Genomic DNA, 13,624 nt, shown 5'->3' on the forward strand with positions numbered 1-13,624 from the left:
GGGTTAATGTTTACATCATGGTTCGGGTTAGATTTATGATTAGGGTTAGGGTTATGATAATGGTTATGGTTTATATCATGGTTAGAGTTAGCATCAAGGTTAGGGTTAGGGTTTAGTGCTAAGGTTAACTTTATTGTTAGGGTTAAATTAGTATTAAAGTTCAATAAGGATTAGGGTTTGGGCTTGACTAAAGTTAGGAATAGATTAGGATTAAAGTACAATTTGGGTTAGGGTTAAGTTTAGGGTAGGATTATTGTTAGGCTTAGGGTTTAGGATGATGATTAGATTAGCGCTATCATTAGAGTTAGGATAATTATTATGATTAGGGTTAAGGTTTGGTGTTATGGTTAGGTTTGTTAATTACATCATGGTTGGGGTTAAGGTTAGGTTTAGGATTATGGCTAGGGATAGGGTTTACATCATAGCTAGAGCTAGGGGTAGGGTTAGGGTTGTGAATAAAATCATGGTTAGGGTTAGGCTTAGGCTTAGTGTAGAATTAACATTAAGATTACCATTAAGATTACTATTGTAGGATAAATCTTGGGGTTATGGTTAGGGTTGAAATATGGTTTGACTTATAGTTTAGTTAGTATTATTGTTCAATAACAGTTATGGTTAGGATTAACATTAAGTTAGGACCAAGGTTTAACTAGAGAGAAATATTTGAGTTAGGGTTAATCTATAGTTAGTTTCATTTAGGGTTCAATTATGGTTAGGGTTTAGTTATGGTAAGGGCTTAATTATAGTCAAGGTTTAATTATAGTATGGATTATAGTTCAATTAGGGTTAGAAATAGGGACATGATTCAATTTCATTATGGTTATGGTTAAACGAGGATTAGGTATTGAGCTAAAATTCAATAAGGATTAGGTTTCAATTAGCGTTTAATTCCAAGGTTAGAGTTAAGCTTAGGGTTAGGTTATGGTTAGGTCTCAATTATAGTAAAATTAGGTTTAGGGTTAAGGTTACTATTGTAGGAAAATGGCTGGGTTTATTTATATTTAGATTAGAGTTAGGGTTAAGGTTAGTTTAAATTAGGGTTAAGGTTAATGTTAGGTTGTGATTAATGTTACTATTGTAGAATAAATCTTGGGGTTATGGTTAGGGTTCAAATATGGGTTGACTTATAGTTTAATTAGCATTAAGGTTCAAGCATTATTATTGTTAGGGTTAACATTAGGCTAGGTTTAAATGAGGGTTATGCTACAATTAGGGTTAAACTATTGTAGGATAATGCTTGGGTTCAATTATATTTAGATGAGAGTTAGGGTTAAGGTTAGCGTAAATTAGGGGAAGGTTTAATGTTATGTTATGATTAAGATTACTATTGTAGGATAAATCATGGGGTTACAGTTAGGGTTCAAATATGGTCCTAGTTATAGTTTATTAGCATTTTGGTATAAGCACAATTAGGATTAGGATTAAAATTAGGTTAGGATTGGGGTTTAATTAGTAAGAAATATTTTCAAAGTTAGGGTTAAGTTATAGTTAGTTATAGTAAGGGTTCAACTATGGTTAGAGTTTGATTATATGGTAAGGGTTTAATTGTTGTCAGAGTTTGATTATGGTTAGTGTTTAATTATAGTATAAATTGTGGTACAATTAGGGTTAGAAATAACATCATGATTCAATTCTATGAGGGTTAGTGTTAAATGAGGATTAAGGTTTGGGCTAAAATTCAATTAGGGTTATAGTTAAGTTTAGGGCTAGGGTTTACTTATTCTTAGAGGGTTCAAGTTATAGTCAAGGTTTGATTATAGGGTTCTCTTTTAGTTTAGGGTTAGGTTTTAATTATTAGGTTTGAATTATTGTAAGATTAGGCTATAATGATGGTTACTATTCTAAGATAATGTTTGGGGTAAGGGTTGGGGTCAAATGTATGTTATGATTAAGGTTAGTATTGTAGCATAAATTTTTGGGTTATAATTAGAACTAAAATATGGTTCAAGTTATAGGTTAATTATCATTATGGTTCAAGAACAATTAGGGTTACGGTTATAATTATATAAATACTATTTTTAATTGGGTCAATATTTTGAAGACATATTGGGATTTTCTTAAATTAATATTATGCTTAGGGTTGAGTTAGGGTTAGATTAAGGTTCATGTTGTACATAGGGTTTACTTCTATAGTTTTCTAGTTAAGTTTTTGGTGAGGATTCAGCTAGATGAATTAGTGTTAAGGGTTAATATTATATTTAATTAGATTTAGGGTTCAATTACGATTATAGTATGATTATGGTAAGGCTCAATTATAGTTAGGGTTAGGATTAGAGTTCAAATAGGGTTAGGGTTTTATTATGACAACGGTTTAATTATAGTTAGGGTTAGTATTACATTTAAATTGGTTTAAAATTAAGGTTATGATTTAGTTACATTAGGGTTAGGATTAAATTAGGAATAAAGTTCCATTAGGGTTAGGGTTTGGCCTAAAATTCAATTTGGATTAAGGTTTGATTATGTTTAGATGAGGGTTCAAGTTGTAGTTAGGGCTTAATTTATGGATAATAATTATGTTTAGGGTTAGGTTATAGTTAGATTTCTTACCATAGTTATGATTAGGGTTAGGTTATAGTTAAATTTCAATTATGGTAAGATTAGGTTATTGTTATGGTTATGGTTTAGCTAGGTCTACATTAAGGATAAGGTTTGGGCTTAAGACTAGGGTTCAATTAGCAATATAGCTGGGTTTAAGGTTAGGTTAGGGTTCATTTAAGGTTATAATTAGGGTTACCATTGTAAAAAAATATTGGTATTAGGATTATGGATCAATTAGAATTAGTGTTAGGATTATGGTTAATGTTGAATAAGTATTTAATTTAGTATTACAATTCAATTATATTTTAGTTATTAAAGGTTAGGGTTAGTGTTGTGATTCAATCATAACCCTAGTAACTATTATAGCAATTCAACATACAAAAAATGATTGCTTTAGAAAAAATACATTAAATATGTTTTGTTTAATAATAAATATGTTAAGGTAAGAGAATTTAGAATAAAAGCATACCTTCCATCTAGGGGTCAAACATAAATCAATACAAAATAACTTATTTCTTAATTTACCATGAGACCCAAAATATTGGCATCTTATTCGTTTCTTTTAAATTAATACATTATAATAGAAACTAAAATGCATGATCAATGCATCCAAAACTATCATATAGGATTAGGGTTATAATTTGTGGTAATGTTTATTAAGAGTTAAAATTAGACTTCAATAGGGTTACAATTTTAATTAGGATAAGGGTTAGCATACAATTTAAATCAAGATTATGATTAGAATTCAATTTGTTGAAGGGATAAGGTTTAATTTGGTTTAGTGTTAGAGTTAGGGTTAGGATTCAAGCTTAGGTTTCAATTCCGTATAGTATTAAGGTTTAATAATATTTAAGGTTATGATTTATTTTGGTTTAGTATTAGATTTAAAGTTCAATATGATTTATTGTTTAATTAAAGGTTTAGAGTTAGGGTTCAATTATGTTTATTGGTATGTTTAGGGTTCAATTTGATTTAAGGTTTTCTTTGAGCGTGGTGTAGGGGTAGGGTTCAATTAGGTTTATAATTAGGTTTATTGGTATGTTTAGGGTTCAATTTGATTTAAGGCTTTCTTTGAATGTGGTGTAGAGTTAGGGTTAAATTAGGTTTATAGTTAGCATTCAATTTAGTTTAGGGTTAGGTTATGCTTAGATTTCAATTAGGTAAGATTAGAGGTTTAAACTTTCTTTTAATTAAAATTATCTTAATCATCACCTTAAATCTAATTCTAAACTTAATAAAATTTAAACTCTAACTATAAAGAAAAAGATAATTAAGTGCTTATCAAACTCTAACCCTAACCATAACCATAATTAAACTATAATCTTAATTTGAGGGTTTAACCTTTATGAAACAATTTGAGCATATAATTTTTTTAAGAATATTTATGTATATACATAGTTTTGATTTTTTTTTAAATTTAGAAACATTATATTTTTATGATTAAAATTTAGAGACATAAAAAGTTCTTTTACTTTTTCTAAATTGAAAATATAAAACTATATGATACTTTTGAAATATTTGTAAGTCACTTGGGAAATAAATCACATATATATGATAAAATAGAAATTACATTTAATAATAAATATTTTTTATTGTGTTTAGATTAGAATTAGGTTTCAATTGTAGTTAAATTAGGGTTGGATCTCAGTTATGGTTATATTATGCTAGAAATATTTGTGTATGTAATTTGGATCTTTCCAATTTAGAAATTAAAATGTGGAAACATAAGAATTCTTTTTGATCTTTCTAAATTGAAAATTAAAAATTGTATATTATTTTTTAAATATTTGTGTATTAGATATAAATTTGATTTTTTAAATTTAGAAACATAATATTTTTTATGTTTAAGATTTAGAAACATATAAATTCTTTTTTGATCTTTCTAAATTAAAAATTAGGATTCTTTTCTTCCTTTCTCTTTCTAAATTCATACTACTATAATAAATTAATTTTTACAATATTTTTTTGAAATCATATACATATTATTTGCATTCATAACATTTATTATCATTTTCTTAATATATTGGTAAGAGGTCAAAAAGTTATAGATGTTGGTTTTTCTACATTTGTTTGAAAATCTACACATTTTAACAAAATAAAGTAAAATTATTATCAAAATACAAATAAAAGAAAATAAAATGTAAATATATTTTAAAAATAACAAACACATCTATAATAATGAATAATTGATTGTGATTTTTTTAATCTAATTTTATAAGATTGAACACATGTAAACTTTGATAATGTAATTTTACTTTCACCTTAATTTTATAGAGGTAAATAGTTTTTGAGACCAAATCAATCATTGACTTGATTCTTATCATTTATTTTTCCAATGCTTGTAAAGCAATATTCGTAATTGCACACCTCGAATACATATCTATGAGTGCATTTCTAACAAAGTGCTTATGAATCCCAACTCACACATATTGATTGATTTATTTTTCCTTATTGCAATGATACTAATTCCTTAAATGCAAGTAAATAACATGATTTCAAATCTGACACAAATAAATGTGCTAACAGTATTCCCAAGCTTGAGCGGGATATTATATATTAATATATCCTTCAGTCGTTTGTAAAGGGAGGTGATGAAAATTAGAGATTACACACCTCAAATATTTACAGAGTTTTTAAATGGAGATTGGAATTAGTGCACAAATTTTTTCAAGCACACCTCTTTTCTTTTAATCTGTGCATCTATTTTACTTTTGATGTTGCAGATTAATCTTTTGTGATCAAAAAATTAATAAAGCTAATAGATAATATGAAATGGAATGCATGGAATTTTAACATATAATATGAGAAATATCTTGAGACAAAGAAAGCATACCTGATTTATGCACCAAAAAGGCCGAGTAAATAATAGATTGATAGCTTCACAGAAACCCTTGATTATGATGCACTTCACCTGTAAATAAAATACACTATTTAATTTTGATACAGAAACATATGCAATCAAATATATGGGATTATATTTTTGTTTTAAAATTTTGAATAGGCCTTGCCCACTTCCACACGCTTTTTAATGTCTTTTGCGCCCTCTCTGCCTTAATGAATTCAACTGCAAGAGAAGAAAAGGATTAAAAAAAAAATCACTAATCAGTGAAAGAAAAAAAAAAAGAAAGAAGAGGAGATTTGAGCAGTCGTTATATCAGCTTGTTATGGAAGTTGAAGGGCAGATGAAGAAATCACAAAAACCCCGCTCCTTTCACAGGGACAGGTATTGGGGAGTTGTCTCTGCAGTTTTCCTTGAATCACCAAAGCTACGCTTTCCTTTTATAAATGCTACCGTATGCCTCTAGGCGTAATTGATAAATTGTAATGATATTAGGGTTTAAATATAAGAATAAAATAATAACATAAATGCAGTGAAAATAATTCAATGAAAAAATATTTCTACCACACTTTTATTCACTTAAGTACGATACAAGGTATTGGAGAGCTTATATTATGTTTCAATATCTTTCATCTTATTTTATATAATTTAATTTTTTGTTTAATCCAAATCCTAACCTTAAAGTAATCTATTTCTAATGGTTATCTTAATTAACATTTTGTTTTTCAAGTAAATTTGATTTGGATATGAATGTTTGAAAAATTGAGGCAACACTTATTTTTTTGACAAAAATTGAATAATATATTTGATAATCAATACTTTAATGATTTAGTTTAATTCATAATTATATTTATTTTTAAAAATTAAAACTAATTCATTTGTATGAAGTTTATGTATAAATATTTTTAAAAATTAAATAAAAATAATGAGTCTACTACTAACATAGAAAATGTAACGCCTCTGCGGAGATTCTCCCCAGCCATTATAAATTTGAAGGTTAAATGGTATTGACAAATTTTCCTATGGTCTCCTAAACCTCACAGAGAGGATAAATATTTTTAGGCAGATGTTGTAGTTTCTATTGCACTGGTTGACATGCATGTCAAAGGTGGAAGCATACATAGACTTGTGAGTTGTTTAATAGAATGCCTCGATGAAATATGTTTTCATGGATGATCACAATTGTAGTATATGCTTAAAATGTATTTGTTCTAGAAACCTCCACACAAATTTGAAGTAGTCAGCATTTTCGAGAATGCTTCATGTCTGTATAAATGTGTGAGCCTTGGAATAAGGCATATGAGTTCATGGAGGCATAGATGAATACCATGTAGGACTAGAGAAAATATTTCCAGGGAAACTTAATTGGTTGGGCACCAAGATTGATAAAAGGCATGAGGACTAGCAAGGGAGGTTGAGACCAACCCAACCTGCGAAATATTTGGCTGGTACACTCTTCACCCCACACAAATCGCAGTCTTGAAATCATAAAATAAATATGAACATTGATAACTTCAACTATACAAAAGTAAATGATTCATCCACATGAAACAATTTATGAAGTATTGCAATGAGTTATTTGGCTATTGGTAGAGAAACATTAAATATAAAGTATTTAGAAAGGATCAAAAAAATGAGGAAAAATCACATAGCTTTATCTGAAAAGGATGTTGAAGTTGTTTAAGCTACCTAGTAGACTCTCTCTCTCTATTATTGGAATAGAGTCCATTAACAATAAAAAATATGAGTTAGTTTCAATAACAGTTTCATTATATAGTATATTTGTTTTTTCAATAAAAGTGGATTATTCCACTAAATGTTTTTATTAATATTTTTTAATTTTTACACAGGATTCAAAGAGCATACCAGAGGAAAGAACCCTGGAAAGAAAACCTTCGGTCACAGCTCATAAAATAAACCCATAGTATCTAATGGATCAGTTTATACACCTTGCCCAAAACCACATACAAAATGCGGTCACAACACATATAATATCAGTTTTGCATAGAGCCCATATGACAATTTGTCAAAAAAAAACCCATTGGATAATTTTCAAATGTAGACTTCACAGCTGCTATCAATGGATGAAGACAAAAATTTTCCAAAGCCTTCTGCCAAATCCAATGAGCCAAAAACCTTCCTACCAAAAAAGAAAGTAACAATTTCTTTTTGGAAAAACACTATTGTATCAAATACAATGAGCTCGAACTCTCCTCCAGACAAGTAACACGAATCCTTGAAATGAAAGGGGAAAGTGAGAATAATTATCATCATAAAATCTTATATCAACATTACTCAAGAAAATCACATAACTATTGCTGCAAACCTTCGGATACCCTAGAAGGAATTTCCTCAAAACCCACCTCTCGTTGATTGGCATTGCTATCAATGGCTAAATTTGCCAAATAATCCGCAATCTTATTAACTTCTCTGTAACAATGGGATACCAAGAAAGATTCAAACAATTCTATTTTTTGTAAAATGGGATCAAGTATATACTGCAAATTCCAACAATTCAATTTCTTTTTCATAACACATTGAATAATCACCATAGAATCACCTTCAATTATTAAGTCCTTAATTCCTAAAGAGATTGCCATATCCAAACCAAAAGACAAAGCATGAAATTCTGTATAATTGTTAGTTTTAAAACCAATAGCATGACACTTAGCTCGAATAAAATTTGCATTGTGATCATAAATTACCATATCCCAGCCGGCCCAGGGTTACCACGAGAGGCCCCATCAAAATTCAGTTTAAAGTGCCCTTGCAGAGGAGGTTTCCATCTAGCAGAGCATCTCTTACCTATTGCATCATTCTTTTTTAAAATTGAACCATGAGAGGGTAAAACTGACAGCATCTTCCAAACTCTAGTAACTCTACTATCCCAGTGCAAAAAACAAGTAAGATTTTCCAAATTCTTATAACTAAACGACAAAGCAACCTCAGAGATTGAAGACTCAATTTTTAATAGAACCTTAGACATAGGAGACCTTGTTTTTTTAAATATCTTGTTGTTTCTCTCTAGCCACACATTCCAAATCACAATAGATGGAGATATGATCCAAAGGCATGCATAAAAAGATGAGGCAAACATAAAGGGCCAAGATCTAAAATGGGAAATGAGATCCTTACCAATAACAAAGGATATATTTAACTTCTCAAACAACCAGTGTCAACATTCATAAGCTTAATCACAATGTAGGAACAAGTGTGAAGAAGATTCCAAATTTTTGTTACAAAGGACACAAGGGAAAATAACAGTAATACCATACCTGTAAGGACTCTGTCCTGATCTGCCAGCCAAGCAAAGGCTCCAGCTTTAGGAAGACAAGCCAAATGCCAAAACAACTTATAAGGCCAAGATGATAAATCTTTAGCAACCATAAGAGAGTTGTAACCATCTTTAATAGTGTACTTACCAGAAATAATCTTTGTCCAAATAAGTTCATCCTCAGAATCAGAAAGAAATACAATTCTATCCCACAAAATCTTCTCAAAATCTAATTTCATGCTTTGATCAACATCTAAGAAATCAATCGACTTCCATCTAGCTATCTTAAGGGGACCAATAGTCACAATTTCAAAATAATCTACTATAAAAACACCCCAAAGGGAGGAAAGAACAATGATCAGAGGAGACCAATCCCTAATATTCACCAAAGGTGTGTGTCCATTCCATACTTCATCCCAGAATCTGACCTTTCTACCATTATGAACAATCTATGAGAGATGAGGCAAAATAATTGATCTACATTTACAAAGGAAATTCCAAATAGCAGAACCCAAAGCCAAATTTGAGACTTTAAAAATGTACTCTCTTGGTCCATTATTTAAATATTTGGCAAACATAATTTGTGCCCATAAGGAGCTAGCCTTGTCATATAATTTCCAAACCAACTTAGCACCTAAGGCTAAATTCTAATTCTCGAGACTTCGAATTCCTGTTCCCCCAAGTTCCTTAGGCAAACATGCCTTATCCCATGCAACTAAAGGGAGTTTCTTCTTGCCATCTTTATTATTGTTCCAAAGAAAATCTCTAAGAGTATCCTGTAAACTAACAATAGCTGCTTTTGGAGACATCAAAACAGACATGAGATATATGGGAACAACATTCAAAATAGACTTGATGAGAATAATTTTACCTGCCAAAGTTAACCATCTATGATTCCATGAGAGAATTCTTTTAGAAATGACCAAAACAATCTTATCCCAAAAACCAATCTTATCTTGTTTAACAAAGAAAAGAATCCCAAGGTAAGTACATGGAAGATTTCCAGTCTCAAATCCCCAAAAGGATTGCAACCTATGCTGAACCAATTGTGATGTATTAAGGCAAAAAAATCTTTGATTTATCACCATTCACTTTCTGACCAAAAAATGATGCATAATTTTGTATTATTCCTTTAATCACTTTTGCCTCAACTAACGAAGCGTGTCCAAATAACAGAGTATCATCTGCAAAGAGACAATGAGAAATACTCTGGGGAATATTCTAAATTCTTATACCTTTCCAAACCCCCCCCACTTTAGCAACCCTAATAGCCCAACTAAAGGTTTCAGCTAGGAGAATAAACAAAAAGGGAGAAAGGGGATCTCCCTGTCTCAAACCCCTAGAGGAAGTGAAAAAACCACAAGGAGAACCATTAATTAAAATAGAGAATCTTGCAGAAGAAATACATGAATGAATCCATTTGACCGAGGCCTTGGAAACACCTAACTTCTCAAGAACAGCACATAAATCCCCCCACTCAACTCTATCATAAGCCTTCATCATACATCTAGTTTAAGTATCATGGTCAGGGTTCTTTGGGTGGAAATAGAATGCAACACCTCATGTGCTACAATTGCACCCTCTGTCGTCTCCCTTCCAGGAACAAAACCACCTTGCTCTAATGAAATGATCCTAGGTAGAATTTTTGGCAACCTAAAGGAACTTGCCTTCGTAAATATCTTATACAAGGTGTTACATAAAGCAATGGGGCGGAAGTTAGCAAAAGTCTTAGTATCCTCTTTTTTAGGAATAATTGAAATCATTGTAGTATTAAGTTATTTTAAAATAGACCTATTTCTCCTAGATTCCTCAAGAGATAATAAAACATCATTTCCCACAAAATCCCAACATTTCTGAAAAAATAAAGGAGTAAAACCATCTGGTCCCAAAGCTTTATTCGGATTCATGGCAAAGACAACACTCTTAACTTCTTCTAAGGAAAAGGGAGACATTAACATCTTATTGTCTTCCAAGGATACTAAAGGAGGAATATTAGATATAATATCATTGCTGAGATTTCCATTTTTTGAAGATAATAATGACTTAAAAAACCTAACTGCCTCTGAAGCAATGTCGTCTAGCTCTATCAATAAATTCTCATTCTGACACTGAATACAAGATATCCTATTCTTACATCTTTTAATCTTAGTTAAAGAATGAAAGAAATTTGTGTTCCTGTCACCATCTGAAAGCCATAATTCTCTAGATTTTTGTCTCCAATAGATTTCCTCTCTAGCTAACACCTCCTCAAGCTGTAATTTTAGTGACTTCAATTCATCAAAAACTTGTGTCACCATACCATGTTGAAGCACACGAGTACTAAGACACTCAATCATATCTTGAATCCTTTGTTTCTCCTGAAAAATGTTCTTAAAATGCGAGATATTCCATTCCCTAATATTCAATTTCAAATAACTTAACTTCTTAACAATCTAAAACATATGAGACCTAGAACAAAAAGGAGCAAAATTCCACCATTTCATAAGCAGAGGCAAAAAGGAAGAATCCCTAAACCACATGGGCTCAAATTTAAATGGAGACTTAAAAGAACTCGTATCCTCAATAACTGAAAGGGAAATTGGAAAATGATCAGAACCCGAGATCGGTAGAATAGAGGAAAAGAATTCAAAATCTGAATCAATCCAATTCTCAAATAACAAAAAATGGTCTAGTCTCTCAGCAATCTGAGAAAAATCCCTTCTCATGTTTGTCCATGTGAAAACCCCATTCTGAGACTTACAATAAAAAAGGCTCATATCAGAAATGAAATCCCCAAAGCCATCCATAATCTTATTTTTAGGGAAAACACCTCCTCTTTTCTCATCTAAATCAGTGATAGCATTAAAATCACCCCCAAAGATAATAAAGGAACCATGTTTTAAGGGAGAAGAAACCCTCTTTAATTCACCCCATAACATACTCTTCCCTTGAATTCTTGACGGAGCATAAATGTTAAAAAGCCAGAATTTAACCTTCAAAATCTTGCTTATAACTAAAGCCAACCTCCAATTTGTAGCAGATGCCACTAACTGTACCTAAATATTATAATTATTTCAAAGCAGTGTCAAACCTCCTGAAGCACCACAAGCCAGAGAAGAAAGAAAATTCCACCTTCTCCAAAATGAAAAAACCAAATCAGTAGACTCTTTTGACAACTTTGTTTCTTGCAACATAAAAATACCACACTTAATTAAGTCCATCTGGGTCTTAATTAAGCATCTCTTGTTAGGGGCATTTAAGCCCCTAACATTCCAAGAAATAATTCTCATTGTGCTCGAGGGGAGGCCGAAGCTCCCCTCTTCCCATTAATCAGAGAATTTTTGCTTTCCCCAAAGGAACCTTGTAAATTACGTTTCACAGCCCCTGATCTTGTCACAGGAGGACTAGTCAAAAATCTTTTACTCCTGTTTCTTTTTACACTTACAAGAGTTAGGCATGTTTTCTTAGGCCTACCAAGAGACACCGAATGCCTCCCTTGCCCACCAGCAGGGGAAAGAGACAAAGTCTTTTGAATACTAGCATCAATTTCCATTTGAGTCTTAAGATTATTTGGAGGCCTACCTCTCCTAGGAGAAACCACCGATGGTGAAAAAATCGGAGATGTTTGGACAATTAGTAAACTCTTGCATGACTTTAGAGAAGCCAGGATAAATGGATTATCTTCAAACCCCAACTCTATTGTAGCCAAAACCGCAAAAGGATTAGCAAATACAAAAATTGGAAGGGTCGAGTTTATTCCCCCCAAATCATTCTCAATTGAACAAACAACTCTATTAGTAATACCCTCATCCATTTGATGAGCATGATTGTTAAAAATATTATTTACTTGCTGAACCAGATTCTCATCTGGCATAATAATAGGGACAACCTCTGACGGATTACTATTCCCTAAGGAAGATTCATTAGCCATATTAATTTCAACATTCAGAGGGGAATTATTAGACACCAAATTCTTAATTTCCTAAACTAAAGAAGCATCATTAGGAAAACCTATGGTAGGTACCTATTTAATAGTTTCCATATCAACCACTGCATTTTTATCTAAATTCACATTCTTTGAAAAATCCAAAACCTCATTTTGAGTGCATGAAGACAAATTATCGTCCTTACCCTTTGTGTGACTATTTGGCATCTTAGAGCAATCTATCATCAATGGATTATCTACTCCATTCATGGGGGGATTACCATCCACTATACCCCCATTATTAGAAAATGTCTTCAGTAAAGACGAAAGTGAGACCAAACCCAAAGTGTGATCATTTGGTTTCGCAGAACTATGACACGATGGATTATTTTCAAGATTAATGGGACTTGTTTCTAAATATTTATGCAAAGAGACATTTCCACATCCTTCAACCGAAGGTCCCGCTGACAAACTATCTTTATTAAGGGATTTAGGGATAGAGCCAACAATCTACTGGTTTTTCTTAAAATGCATAAGTAACAGAGCATCAAAAAGTAAAGGAGACTTAAGAAGCTCTGTATCTAATTTCTCAATTGACTGGCACCAAATACCATCATGAGACTTGATATTACAAGTACGGGGGCAAACATTGTTAGGGTTAATAAGAACACAAATTTTTACCAAAACCTCCCCCTCCACAAAGTCCATTTTAGATGATAAAAAAGTTCCAATAGTATTTCCAATTTTCTCAAGAATGTCTGGATCCATAAATTCAAAAGGAATTTTAGGTAAACCAAACCAGAAAGGAATAAGTTTCAAACTAGACCAAGAAGGAACAAAAAAAGGTTTCCAAGCCGCAATTGAAATTAAATGTTTTCCAAACCAATGATGCGAAATTCTTAATACCTCATCTCTGAAAGAAGGAGAATCAAAGATAATAATAAAAGCATTCGCAGACAATAATTGAAAATAATGCATATCCACCCATCTTTTCTGCAATATATGATAAAGCTTTAACAAACTAATTTGATCACCCCAAATTTCCCCAGAAATAGCATTCATATGCAAA

The sequence above is a fragment of the Cryptomeria japonica genome, chromosome 2 (assembly GCF_030272615.1).
Source record: "Cryptomeria japonica chromosome 2, Sugi_1.0, whole genome shotgun sequence".
In the NCBI taxonomy this organism is placed as follows: domain Eukaryota; kingdom Viridiplantae; phylum Streptophyta; class Pinopsida; order Cupressales; family Cupressaceae; genus Cryptomeria; species Cryptomeria japonica.